Source organism: Numenius arquata, chromosome Z (assembly GCF_964106895.1).
Source record: "Numenius arquata chromosome Z, bNumArq3.hap1.1, whole genome shotgun sequence".
In the NCBI taxonomy this organism is placed as follows: Eukaryota; Metazoa; Chordata; class Aves; order Charadriiformes; family Scolopacidae; genus Numenius; species Numenius arquata.
The window spans coordinates 51454354-51468284 of record NC_133616.1 but is presented as its reverse complement, the minus strand read 5'-3'; positions in this window follow the sequence as shown (position 1 = coordinate 51468284).

Genomic DNA, 13931 nt, shown 5'->3' with positions numbered 1-13931 from the left:
ACTCTGGACATGTTCCCCTTTCGTTTTGTTTCTTCATAACATTTGTGAAGACAATTTTCATTCCAGCTTCTCCAAGGACAAATTTACCAAGTATGTTTCAACGGGAAGAGAAAAAATTGAGAAGTAGATTTCAGAATTACCAAGTCCTGCTTTGAAGATTAGATCCATGTGGGACTATTGGAATGTCTTTAGCATCAAACTAGAGATGAGGTTTTTCTATTACTGGGGAACAATAAGTCCTTTTGGAAGAAGAGTGCAGTTTCTAAGGAAGAAAAACATCTTCATGAATTTGCACTTAGTTGACAAATGTCATTGTTTAGAAAAAAAAAATACAGAAAAGGGTATAAGATTTGAAACATTATTTTTAAACTTTGTGGGTTTTTTGGAGTTTGTCTTCAATGTCAAAATGTTGCAAATTAAAAATAAATAAATAAATAAAGGCATTAAAGCCATTTATTTCTTTGTCAGGTGCCCCCCGCACCAAAAACCCAGCCATCTTTTGCCATAAATGGTAGGAAAATTAAGTGGAGTGGAATAGTCCTGCAGTTCTACCTTATTTCCTTCTACAACTGAATTGATGCAATGATAAGGGAGGTTTGCATGTCTCTGACGGAGTGCATTGCACCAACATATGCAGACATAGAGCACTTCCCGCTCGTGTATGCTTTACCTTTCATAACAAACAGGTTGCATCTTTGTACACAGTTTGGCACAGAGTTCAGATTATACTGGGTTATTTATGTTTAGCATTAAGAAGGCACTTCAGAGCACTGATGTCATTAGGGAGCGATGTTTTCTAGGATAGAAAATGAAACAGCAGGACTCTGGGGGCAGCTTTGGACAGTGAGGAAGGAAGTCACAAGGATAAAGTGCTGAGGAAGGGCTCAAAATACCAAGTTCTGAAGAAGACAGAGCTAGAAAAATAAGCATTTCCTATGGAAACCTATTCATGAAAACATCATTAATTTTACAGCTGTTCATTTATTAGCACTATTGGAATACATCCATAAATAAGTAAAATCTAAAGGGAATATGGGGATATCCTTAGGATAATAATAATAATAATAATAACAACAACAAAGAGGTAATTAAACAACCTCTAACTCAATGTTGTGCTTCAGTTAACACATAGAAAAAAATGGCTTCACATCTGTGTCATGAAATAGGATGAAGTATTAGCTTCAGATACCAGTTTACAGCTGAAAACTTCAGTCATTTTAGGAATTCAGTTTTGCAACAACAGTGGTTATATTTCCTAATGAAAATTGGCTTTGAATCAAAAATAGGTTTCTTTTTCTGCCTTTGCTCAGGGAGAAAATAAGTCATCACAAAATTCCTGACCAGGCATAGTTAAAAAATAATGAGATTGATTTCTTCTTCTCTTGCATAATATGAAGTTAAAATGCTGTTCATGTAACTGTTTCTGTTGAACATTCTACTGCTTGTGCTAACAGCATAAATCTCCAGGATTCCCATGTCTCTCAAAGGTACACAAACAGTGAAAATGTGACATCAACCAGGGAGTGTGTTAGTATCATCACATTGAGACATAGCACAGGGGCCTGTTTTTCAGCCAAAAGAGTTGATGCACGACAGCAAAGAGTTGACATACCTTTAATCAGGGAAAAATGCACAATCTAGGTTATATAAAGAGGTTGGGATATGTTGGATATGCAGTTGACACTTGCTATCTAATTGTGATGATAATAGATAACAATTGTGTAAATTAAACAGCCATATAGCACCAATTTTAAGCTAGATGCTGGTAGCATGAGTAGGAAATAACTGATCACAGTTCTGCAGTCCATATCTTATTTTCTGGAAGTGAGTGAAACAAAATATATGAAAATGAACTTGGAGCAGGCTTACCCCTCTGTAAAGTGTGCTACGAAACACTGTACCAGTTGATGTATTGTGTATCAGAACAGTTGGAAAGCCTTGCAAAAAATGACAAATTGTTTTCCTTTCTTTCATATCACTACTGGTGTCTTCTCCAGCATGGGAGAAGGCAGGGTCTGGCCTTTGGATAATTTGCCTTATGAGATGTTGCAAAGTCCATTTCTGTTTTGGTTTTGGTGTTTGCTGTTAACTTTCCCCACTAATGGAGCTGCCTGGAAGAACAAGAGTATTTTCTTCTCAACAGTAAAGAATTAAATACTGGGTTGTTTTTTAATAATGTCTTGATGAAATTAGCATATTTTTTCCCTGACAGTTTCTAGAAGAGAATTTCATTTTCCTTCAGATTTTGGGAGAAAGAAACTTCTGACTGGCAAGTTTCCTTGTTAAAGAGGACAGAAAACCCTCAAACAGCATGAAATATTTACCAAAATAAAACTGAAATATTTACCAAAAGAACAGTTTTGATGCTGCTACTGAAGCATATTCCCATTTTATATTCTTTTCTCTTGTCAGAAAACTCAGAAGGGAATGAGAAGTATTGTGAAAGAATTCTTACTGCCTCTGATAAGCTTCTTTTTACTTTAAAATTCAGAAGATTCTTTCATTCTAGTCAGCATTTTTAATGAGTTCAGGGCATTCCAAAGATATTGTTATTTCTGGGATGAATCTGCCAAAGTCAAAGGACCTGCACTGGGATTTGGTTTGTTGAGTTAAACCAAACTACCTCTGGTGTTAAGCCAGCCAATAATGCATGTACTCAAGTGTCTTGCATCTGATTTTTTGAAAGAGTACAAGCCCCAGCTTATTTCAGCAGAAAGAGTTCTAAGGAGAATACCAATCCTTTGAAAAAATGACTATACCTGTAGGTGTCACAGCAGAGTTCAGGAAATAATCTCTGGGCACCTGCAGCTCAGCTTATGAGGTTGACTTGCCCCAACCTCATAAAGGCCAGTTGAAGGAGACCTAAAAGGTACATATATCCATATGCCTTTGCCTCAAGGTGACTTCTCTTTTCCCCAAGTTCAAGCTCCACTTAGGAAGGCATGTGTGGTAGTACAGCGCTTCCGTATGTGGAGAGAACCCTATAAGGCCTTGCTCACGTGCTTGTCATTGCACATAGCACATGCCCTTATGGTGGAGTCTGGGAGACAGCCTATCCAAATGCCTATGACTTTTCACATTTATAAGGTCCAGGAGTATCCCATATAGGATTTAGGGGATAATTACCTACTGCTTCTTCTTGCATACATCAAAATTAATGCCTAGAGTGATGTCATTCAACATGGGCTCACCAAATCCACCTTCCTTCACTCCAGAACTGGAAAATGAAAACAGGGTACCCAGGAGTGAAGCAGTATTTTTTCCAAGCCACTTCTCCTAGCTCACAGATCTGCTTTAAGCAGAAGCCTGTGCAGCAGGAAGCCTGAACTGAAGGAGTGGGAGATGTGGTATAACTTTGAATTGGAGAACAGACATACCACTTGACCTGCAGTGTGCCTGTTGAGCATTGTACCATCCCTGAGATTGTTTATTGTTCAGTGTAGCTGGGATTTACAAGGATGACTATCTGATAGCCTTTTTGTGTGAGCTAATGTGATACCTATTAAGCCTGGCACAGGCCATCTGAGACCAACATCCTAGAGGGTTCTTTCCTGTGAAATTACGTGTGGTGAGTTGCTGGGGAACCTAGCAGGAACAGGTAGGGACAACAGTTTCCTACTTTCAGCTGTGTTTCCAAAATATTTTTGTTTAACTTTACTTTGATGGAGCAGGTTGTTTCTTTTTGTCTATTAATTTCAATAAATACATGGCAAGCTTAACCTGGTGAGTATTTTTATATATACAGTATATACAAAACCATATTGAGCTCCCAGAACGGCAATCACATCAACAGCAGGCACTGGGGAAGTCCCAGACTGCACTCAGTGATGGGCAGGAACTGGATTCTGGATTTGGATTCAGGAACACACGGATTGGGATCAAAAGCCCAATTGGGAACAGAGTCCTACTCAGATGCTGGCCACTGAAGACAGAAGTGCTGATCCTTTGATCCCTCAGCTTTTATACTGAGCATGATGCAGATGGGATTGAATACCCTGTTGGCCAGGTTTGGGTCACCTGTCCTGTCCACTCTCCTGTGCAGCTGCAACCTCTCTACACTTTTCTGCTTCTGAGTCTCTAACGGGGCATGTAGCAAAGTTAGCTGACCTTGGTTGTTATAGCAATAAATATGAGCAAGAGCATCTCTGCTTACCATTCCTTGGCATAAATCAGAAAGAATCAGGTCTTATCACTCTGGAAGTGGACAGTGTCTGTTAATTTCAGAGAGTTCAGTTAGTTAGAAGAAGCTTAACTGAAAAGTAAACTTATTGAACAGAAAATTGTTTCTGTTTTTCCTCAAATCAGGACAGAAACGATGGTATTGCAAACAGGAAGGTGTCAGACTTCCCAAGATGACATGGCAATTATTAAAGCCCTAAAGCCTGTCAGAGACCTGACTCCACAACCCAAATTGTCTTGCACTGTGCTCAGATTCTGCTGTCAGCCCAGTGGTGGGGCAAGCCAGCATGGGTGTCAGGAGCAACATGATCAGATCTTTTCCCTGCTCCTGAAAGTCTGATGAGAAGTTGTCTAGGAACCGTTTGTGCTGAGTGTCCTTCCTACAAAGCTCGAGGATATCTGTGCTTCAGCAAGCACTGTGGAAAGGAGCTGGGGGGGCATCTGTACTCAAAACACTTTCCTAGTACTTCTGCTGTGAGACCATGCTCCCAAATAAACCGTAGCTGCAGTCCACAGCTCCGTTCACCTGGGCATAAACCAATTTCAGACCAAGGTCAGTGATTTTTTTTCTGTGTCAGTGAGAACTTTCAGTTAGCTTGACACGTTGGGCTAACTGGTCATCACAAACAAACAATATCTGGACAAGCTCCTCTCAAGTTTCCCTTTTGAGCAGATAAACTCAATGATGCCTTATTCCAACTGTTTTGTTTTGTTTGCAATTTCATCAGCTTGTTCAACAGTCTATTTTCCTTAATTTATGAAGGACTCCATCTTAATGTTTCCAGAGATCAAAACAGTTAATGTTTGCTCAAGAAAGGGAGGGATCTGCCTTCTGCTGCAACTCTACTTCCCTGCACTGAAAGGAGAGGGCAAGCCACAATGATACTGATGTGGAAAAATGCTGTCAGCAAGTAGTCTCACTACTGAGTACAGATTTACCCTTCAGTCCCTCTCCTGGATCTGTCACTGATACATGCAATGCTGTCAAGGTTGAAGGATTAATTATAGGCGGTACAAGATCAACTAAGCAAAGGATTTCCCATGAGTGTTCCCAATTATTAGAAAAGCTGGTATTTAAAAATTATTTTTGCGATTTTATTTCCTGCACAGTGATTGATCTGCCTGCTCTGCACCACTACTAAAATCATACGCAAAACCTGCACTCTTGCATCAGGCTTTGGTTGTGACATTGTTCATCCTTGTTAGTCAAAAAGAGACGAAAATAATGAATGGGAATAAAGAACGGCAGCAGAAGAACCTCTGCATGAAAAGGAAGAAACTTCAGCTGCCTGAAGAAGCTGGCCTCCTTAGTAGCCAGTGTTAAACTAAGATTAAGGAAACTGTTTTTCCTAGCTGTCAGTGGGGAAGGTCCACGCTCTGTAATCCTACCCACAGCATTATTCTGTGTGGGTTGAATCCCTACAGTGAGGAAAATTAACTGAGGAAAAATATATGACTTGAAACAAAAGAAGGATTTGTGGCTACCCCTGTGTTGAAAACACAGAGCTGGCACAACTCTCGTGTCTCACTCAATCCCTACAGCTCTGGTAGTGGTTACAGCAATGGAGCAACCCTGACTGAGTAAAAGAGTGAAAGGAAGACTGAGGAGGTGTGGAGAGGCTGAACTATCCCTCTCCATGCTCCATGAGCCCCCAGGATACAGCATGTAGTCTGTGTACAAGTCATTATTGTCCCTGAGTTTAAGTCCTGAAGTTTCTTTAATTTTATTGATAGGTTTTTCTTCCTGAAGTTTTGTTTTCATCTACAATTTCTCCTCTTCTGTGTTGTGCACCCTCAAGCTCTCTGCAATCTCCGAACACACCTCAGAGTTTTCCATTACGTCTGTGGCACCCACTCTTGCCTTCCTGTTTCCCAAGAAAATTCCTCATTATTTTCTTCTACCTTTACCAGGATCCTGTTCTTGCTTACCCATACACTGCTAATCTTGCATGTCCTTTCCTTTTTCCCTCTTTTTTTCCCAACATGCTGGTGCGTCATTCACCACTTTTTCCAGCAGCAACTATTCATTACACTTCTTTTCCCTTCCTTCCATCCATTCGGTAGATTCACTCAAAATAAAGTAGCTTTTTCTGTCCTCATGGTGCAACAGTGATTAATCATTCCAGTGACTTGACATGAAAGTTTTCTGAATCCTCCAAACTTCTCCAAACACAGGTTTTATAAACAGGTTGTGGTATATTGGATATGAAGTTACCTGTTCAGAGTTTCCAAGAATCATAGAATGGTTTAGGTTGGAAGAGACCTTAAAGATCATCTAGTTCCAAGCCCCCTGCCATGGGCAGAGACACCTCCCACTAGACCAGGTTGCTCAAAGCCCCATTCAGCGTGGCCTTGAACACTTCCATGGATAAGGCATCCACAGCTTCTGTGGGCAACCTGTTCCAGTGCCTCACCAACCTCATAGTGAAAAATTTCTTCTCAATATCTAATCAAAATCTACACTCTTTCAGTTTGAATCCATTGTCCATTGTCCTATCACTACATGCCCTTATAAAAAGTCCCTCTCCGTATTCCTTGTAGGCCCCATTTAGGTACTGGAAAGCTGTTATAATGTCTCCCTGGAGACTTCTCCAGGCTGAATGACCCAAACTTTCTCAGCCTGTCCTCATAGGAGAGGTGCTCGAACCCTCTGATCATCTTCATGGCCCTTCTCTGAACCTGTTCCAACAGGTCCATGTCCTTCTTATATTGGGGGACTCAGAGCTGGATGCAGTACTCCAGGTGGGATCTCACCAGAGCAGAGGAGCAGAATCACCTCCCTCACCCTGCTGGCCATGCTACTTTTGATGCAGCCCAGGACATGGTTGGCTTTCCGGGCTGTGAGCACACATTGCCAGCTCATACTGAGCTTCTCACCAATCAACACTCCTAGGTCCTTCTCCTCAGGGCTGGTCTCAATCCAATCTCCACCCAGCCTGTATTTGAGTTTGGGATTACCATGACCCATGTGCAGAACCTCGCAGTAGGCCCTGTTGAACTTTGCACAGGTTTGCAAACCTTTGAAGGTTTGCACAGGCCCATTTCTCAAGCCTGCCCAGGTCCCTCTGGACAGCATCCTTTCCCTCCAGGGTGTCAACTGCTCCAGGGTGTCAACTGCTCCACACAGCTTAGTTGTCAGCAAACTTGCTGAGGGTGCACTCAATCCCAACGTACATATCGCCAACAAAGATGTTAAATAGTATTGACACTTGAGGAACATCACCCACCACTGGTTTCCATTTGGATATTGAGCCATTGACCGCAACTCTTTCAGCGTGACCATCCAGCCAGTTCCTTATCCACTGGGTGGCCCATCTGTCAAATCCATCCAATCTCCAATTTAAAGGCAAGGATGTCATGCAGGACAGTATCAAATGCCTTGCTCAAGTCCAGGTAGATAATGTATATTGCTCTCCCCTTATTCACAGATGTTGTAACACCATCATAGAAGGCCACCAAATTTGTCAGGCACAATTTGCCCTCAGTGAAGCCATGTTGGCTGTCACCAATCACCTCCCTTTTTCCCATGTGCTTTAGCAGAGTTTCCAGGAGGATCTGCTCCATGATCTTGCTGGGCACAGAGGTGAAACTAACTGACATGTAGTTCTTTGGGTCTTCCTTTTCTCCCTTTTTAAAAATGAGGGTTATGTTTCCTCTTTTCCAGTCAGCGGAACTTCACCAGACTGCCACATCTTCTCAAATATGATGGACAGTAGCTTGGCAATTTCATCCTCCAGGCCACTATGCATCATATTTGAGAAGTTGTGGCAATCTCTTGAAGTTCCAGCTGACTTGAAAAATTGCATGTCCAAATTATCTTAAGTTTCTTATCAGGGATATATGACACCAGTGTCTTTATCTTTTAGAAGAACACAAACCCCTTGTTCTCATTCTAGTTTTGGTTCTGAGTATGGTATCGCGACTCAAGAGAGCACTGCACACATATATAACAACCAATATTGACATCCTTCAGTGGATTTCGTTAGGGAAATTGTTCGTGAAAGAAACATGAAAATGTATGAAAATGGCAAAACAAATTGATTCACTTGACAGCTGCAATTTCAAAATATCCAAAGGGCTTTGCCCTCGTATCAAAGAAGATACTGAGTGATTCATCTCAGACAGCAACAATCTTGCAATGAGCTGTGCTCTGCCTGTGTGCAGACTGGAGTCCTCACTCCCAGTCTGTCATTGTGAGGTCTGTCACCAGTCACAATTGTTTCTGATCTCTTGTTCAAATCTGGAGTGACCTCATCACTGTGGACAGCCTGGCATGCCCGTCTCTTCCACAGGTATTGTTCATATTATAAGGAAGATGGAGAGTGGGCGGATGGGGGGGTTAGGGAAGATACAAGACATCCCTTGATTAGCATCTGTACTGTGAGAAGACATGCTTTCAAAACGATGTCAGGAGGAATTGGGCAAAGTTCATATAAATCAGAAGAAATGCCTTGATTTTCAGGCCACATCACAAGGACCCTTGTCTTTGTCTGGATCTGTATCACACAGCCAAGAGTTTTATGATTTTAACATCCACATAGATAACACTCCCCCCAGCCTGCTGGCCTAAGGATTATGTGAATTTCTTTTCTTCCTGTAGTCTTTGTGCCTGTGCTTACCTGTAAAGGCAGTTCACCTTCAGTCGCTGTGCAATAGAGGCAGCTCTTGGTCACAACCTTCTTTCAGCCTGCCTATTTGTGGTTTAACTTGTTAAACTGCTAATAGGTCAATATATCTGTCTTTCCTAAGAAGTTCCCATTCTCACAGCAATACAAACATCCACGTTAGCAGGAAGAGAGACAATCCATATCCTACAGAGAAATGCACCATGGTCATCACTTTGGCTGTCCCAAAAGGAGGGACTGTCACATCCAGTACTCACAGAGCACTCGTCCCTCATCAGAAGCTTGTCAGGTCTTTTTCCCATCTCTGGAAGATCACACTGCCTGTGGCTCAACATCTACCACTACAGAATGGTTTCTTCCAGCAGAAGTTTCTCCTCAGAAACATTTCACGGTCTGCTTGAAAACAGATTTCAGTGCTAAAAAAGACTGTCAGTGTCTGTGCTTAAGAGGACATGGGTTCAGGCTGGTCATCACTATTTGATTTTTTACTTGACCATAACAATTTACAAAGCCTAAAACTTCAGGACTATTGAAGAGCCTGTTGTGACTCAAATGTGACCATTAATTTTGGGCTGCTTGTTATCTAGGGATATTGCAGTTCTTGGACAGGAGCAAGGCCTCTTCTCCATGTTACACATCCAAACCTTTGCACACAAGGTTGTCTAGCCTTGCTGGCAAACTTCTTTTTTTGAATTCTCTCCTCCCTCCCACTGGGCAGGCAGTGAGTGAGCAGCTGTGTGGTACTAATCTCCCTACCAGTGTTGAACCATATTAGTCAATCTTGTGCAGTAGGCAAGAGTTTCTGACTATTCTCTGTTCTGCTGCTCAGCCATGCCAGGAGTGAAGTTCAGAACCATCTGAATCTATTCCCTGCAACCTTTTTCAAAGATAACTCAAAACTTCCCTGAGGAAGAAAAAGAAAGATGCTAAAAAAACTGGGCAGCGTGCAATGAGGCAAATCCCACCTTTAAGGAACAAATATCTTTTATGTCTAAGCCTTGTGAGGGGCAGCAGACGTCAGGAAAAAGACAAAGACCTGTGAACAGGCCAAAGGAATGGGAAACAGCACAAAGAGGTCCTGGATCCTTAAAGCTATTAGTTGTTTGCAATGCAATTTTCCTTTGAGTGCCACGAGTTACTTGTGTTGCAGGAATGCAATTCCCATTAATACGACTGGTGCTCCAAGGTGCTGGAAAGAGTACCAGCAGTGAGAATACCAAGATTACCGCAGCAGCGTGTAAGAGGCAGAAGTCAGCTCCACTGATTGGCACTGACTCACAGATAGAGCACTAATGAGCATCCACATCAGGAGAATACGTAAGCTGTGCCAAAGGGAGCAGCAGAGGGTAGAGAAATGGTTGGGGTGTAAGACAATTGAAAGAAGGTGGGTGAAGGATAAGCTGAAATATGACTGACTCAGAAATATGACCAACAACCCTTGAGCCAGTTCATCCACCTCAAATCATTCCTGGTCTTTCAGAAGGCAGAACTTGCTTAGTCTGGACCCAGCTGGGAGAGGACCACTCCTGAACTCACTGCCCTGTATAATACAGCTGAAATATAACAAAGGATCAATTATAGTGTTTTACTGGAGATGTTAGGGATAATTGATCTTCAAACTCTCAATTCACTGTGACTCTGCTGGCAGACTATGACATAAGCCAAGTAAAGCAAAATCTGACTTTGTTAAAGAGAGAAAACATTTTCACCCTAGCACTTCAACTAACTTCTCACAGGATGTCATTTTTAACAGTGGATGTTTTTAGGTTACTTGGCCTTAGTACAACACAAAGTTCAGCAGAGGAACATTTCTTGGTGATAAATTTTAATTGGTCAACACTTAGAAAACCATTAACAGTTTTTTCTTGAAACTCATTGGACATTTGAAAGTTATTCCCAAATAATGTGAATAGACCACCCAACCAGGATGAAAAGACAGATAACATACTCTATAAGCAGCTAGGAAAAGTCTCACAATTGCTAGCCTTTGTCCTCACTGGGGACTTCAACTTACCAGATGTCTGCTGGAACTACAATACAGCTGAGAGGGAACAGTCTAGGAGGTTCCTGGAGTGTGTTCAGGTTAACTTCCTGACACAGCTGGTGAAGGAGCCAGCTGGGGAAGGCGCCCCCCACTGGACCTCTTGTTTGTCAACGGAGAAAGACTTGTGGGGAATGTGATGGTTGAAGGCTGTCTTGGGCATAGTGATCACGGTAAGAGTTTTTGATTCTTGCAGAAGCAAGGAGGGGGGTCAGCAGAAGTGCTACCTTGGACTTCTGGAGTGCAGACTTTGGTCTATTTAGGAGCCTGGATGACAGAGGATTGCCTTGGGAAGCAGTCCTGAAGGACAAAGGAGTCCAGGAAGGCTGTATGTTCTTCAAGAACTCGTCTTAAAGGTGCAGCCGCTGGCTGTCCCCATGTGCTGAAATATGAGCTGTTGGAGAAAAAGACCAGCCTGGCTGAAAAGAGAGCTTTGGCTGGGACTCAGGAAAAAAATGAGAGTTTATGGCTTTTGGAAGTTCACGGCCTTTGGAAGAAACTGTCCTTGAAAAAAAGAGAGCTTATGGCAGGCAACTCAGACGGACTACAAGGATCTTGCGAGATTATGCATGGAGAAAACTAGAGGGGCAAAAGCCCAACTAAAACTTAATCTGGCTACTAATATTAAAAAGAAAAAATTTTTCTATGAACACATTAGCAACAAAAGGAGGGCTAAGGAGAATCTCCAACCCTTATTGGATGCGGGGGGAAACATAATGACCAAGGATGCAGAAAAGGCTGAGGTTCTTAATGTCTTCTTTGCCTCAGTCTTTAATAGTAAGACCAGCTGTTCTCCAAGTACCCAGCCCACTGAGCTAGAAGACAAGGATTGAGAGCAGAATGAAGCCCCCATAATCCAAGGGGAAATGGCTAGTGATGTGCTACACTAACTAGACACATACACAATCTATGGGACCGGATGGGATTCACCCAAGGATACTGAGGGAGCTGGTGGATTTGCTCGCCAAGCCACTTTCCATCATTAATTAACAGTCCTGGCTAACCATGGAGGTCCCAGTAGACTGGAGGTTGGCAAATGTGATGCCCATCTACAAGAAGGGCCAGAAAGAGGATCTGGGTAACTACAAGCCTGTCAGTCTGACTTTGGTGCTTGGGAAGGTTATGGAGCAGATCATCTTAAGTGCCATTATGTGGCACATACAGGACAACCAGGCGATCAGGCCCAGTCAGCATGGGTTTATGAAAGCAGGTCCTGCTTGACAAACTCAATCTCCTTCTATGATAAGGTGACTGGCTTAGTGGATGAAAGCCTGTGGAAGTTGTTTACCTGGAGTTACCTCTGACACAGTCTCCCACAACATTCTCCTGGAGAAAGTGGCTGCCTGTGGCTTGGACAGGCATAGTCTTTGCTGGGTATAAAAGTGGCTGGCAGGCTGGGCCCATAGAGTGGTGGTGAATGGAGTGAAATCCATTTGGTGGTCAGTCACGAGTGGTGTTCCCCAGGGCTCAGTATTGAGGCCAGCTCTGCTTAATATCATTATGAACGACCTGGATAAGGGGACTGAGTGCACCTTCATTAAGCTTACAGAAGATAAATTGGGCAGGAGTGTTGATCTGCTTGAGGTTAGGATGGTTCTACAGAGGGATCTGGAGAGGCTGGATTGATGGGCCAAGGCCAATTGTGTGAGATTCAACAAGACCAAGTGCTGGGTCCTGCACTTGGGTCACAACAACCCCATGCAGCGCTACAGGCTTGGGGAAGAGTGGCTGGAGATCTTCCCAGCAGAAAAGGTCCTGGGGGTGTTGGTCGACACCTAGCTGAATATGAGCCAGCAGTGTTCTCAGGCAGCGAAAAAGGCCAACAGCAGCCTGGCCTGTATCAGGAACAGTGTGGTGAGCAGGATCAGGGCAGTGGTTGTCCTCCTGTACTCGGCACTGTGGAGGCCACACCTTGAATTCTGTGTTCAGTTTTGGGCTTTTCACTACAAGAAAGACATTGAGGTGCTGGAGCTTGTCCAGAGAAGGGCAATGAAGCTGGTGAGGGGTCTAGAGCACAAGTCTTATGAGGAGTGGCTGAGGGAAGTGGGGTTGTTTAGCCTGGAGAAAAGGAGGCTGAAGGAAGACCTTATTGCTCTCTATGCCTACCTGAAAGGAGGTTGTAGCAAGGTCGGTATTGATCTCTTCTCCCAAGTTACAAGCAATAAGACAATAGGAAATGGCTTCAAGTTGTGTCAGGAGACGTTTAGGATGGATATTAGGAAAAAATTCTTCACCAGAAGGGTCATCAAGCACTGGAACAGGCTGCCCAGGGAAGTGATTGAATCACATTCCTGGAGGTATTTGAAAGATGTGTGGATGTGGTGTTTAGGGACACGGTTTAGTGGTGGAATTGGTAGTGTTAGGTTAACGGTTGGACTTGATGATCTTAAAAGTCTTTTCCAACCTAGAATTCTATAAATTCTATAAAATGCCCCTCCTTTACCGAGGTAAGACTGCCTGAATGCTGGAGATCTAATAGGATGCTGCAAATGAGGACAATTGTCACAGCTGGCTAGGAGTGAGTTTGGCCTAATGGTGCAGATAGACTGTACCTTACTCAAGTTTTCCTCTTACTAATCCATTTCTATTTAATTTTTGTGTTAAATATTAATTTTTAAGGTGTGACACAATATACAAAGTTGTGCAGATGGTACTAAGGTAAAATTATATAAAACTGGAACCATCCCCAAAATTTCTAACTCTTGGATAAAGTCACTTCTAAAATTGACTTATGGTCAATTTTAAAAGTGACCTATGGTCACTTCTAAAATTGGCCTTTCTAAAACTGACCTATGGTGTTAACGGATTCCATGGAGGAATTTAGTAGAAGAGTATTTTTCCATATCTCTGTCTAAGCCTTAACTGAATTAAAAATATGAACAAGTTTATAGCAGTTAAGAATAATATTACTGTGTGCTGCTGGTAAGTGCTTGCTGTAAGCTTCTAATCAATTAAACAATTATAAGTGTTCTTTGCTTTTCAGAGCTTCCTTTCTGCAAGAAAATTTCGTGGAGGTTCATGTGAGACCAATCTTACATCTTTTATCTTTCCTGCACTGCTCTGAGGTGTCAGTCCCAGCACTTCCA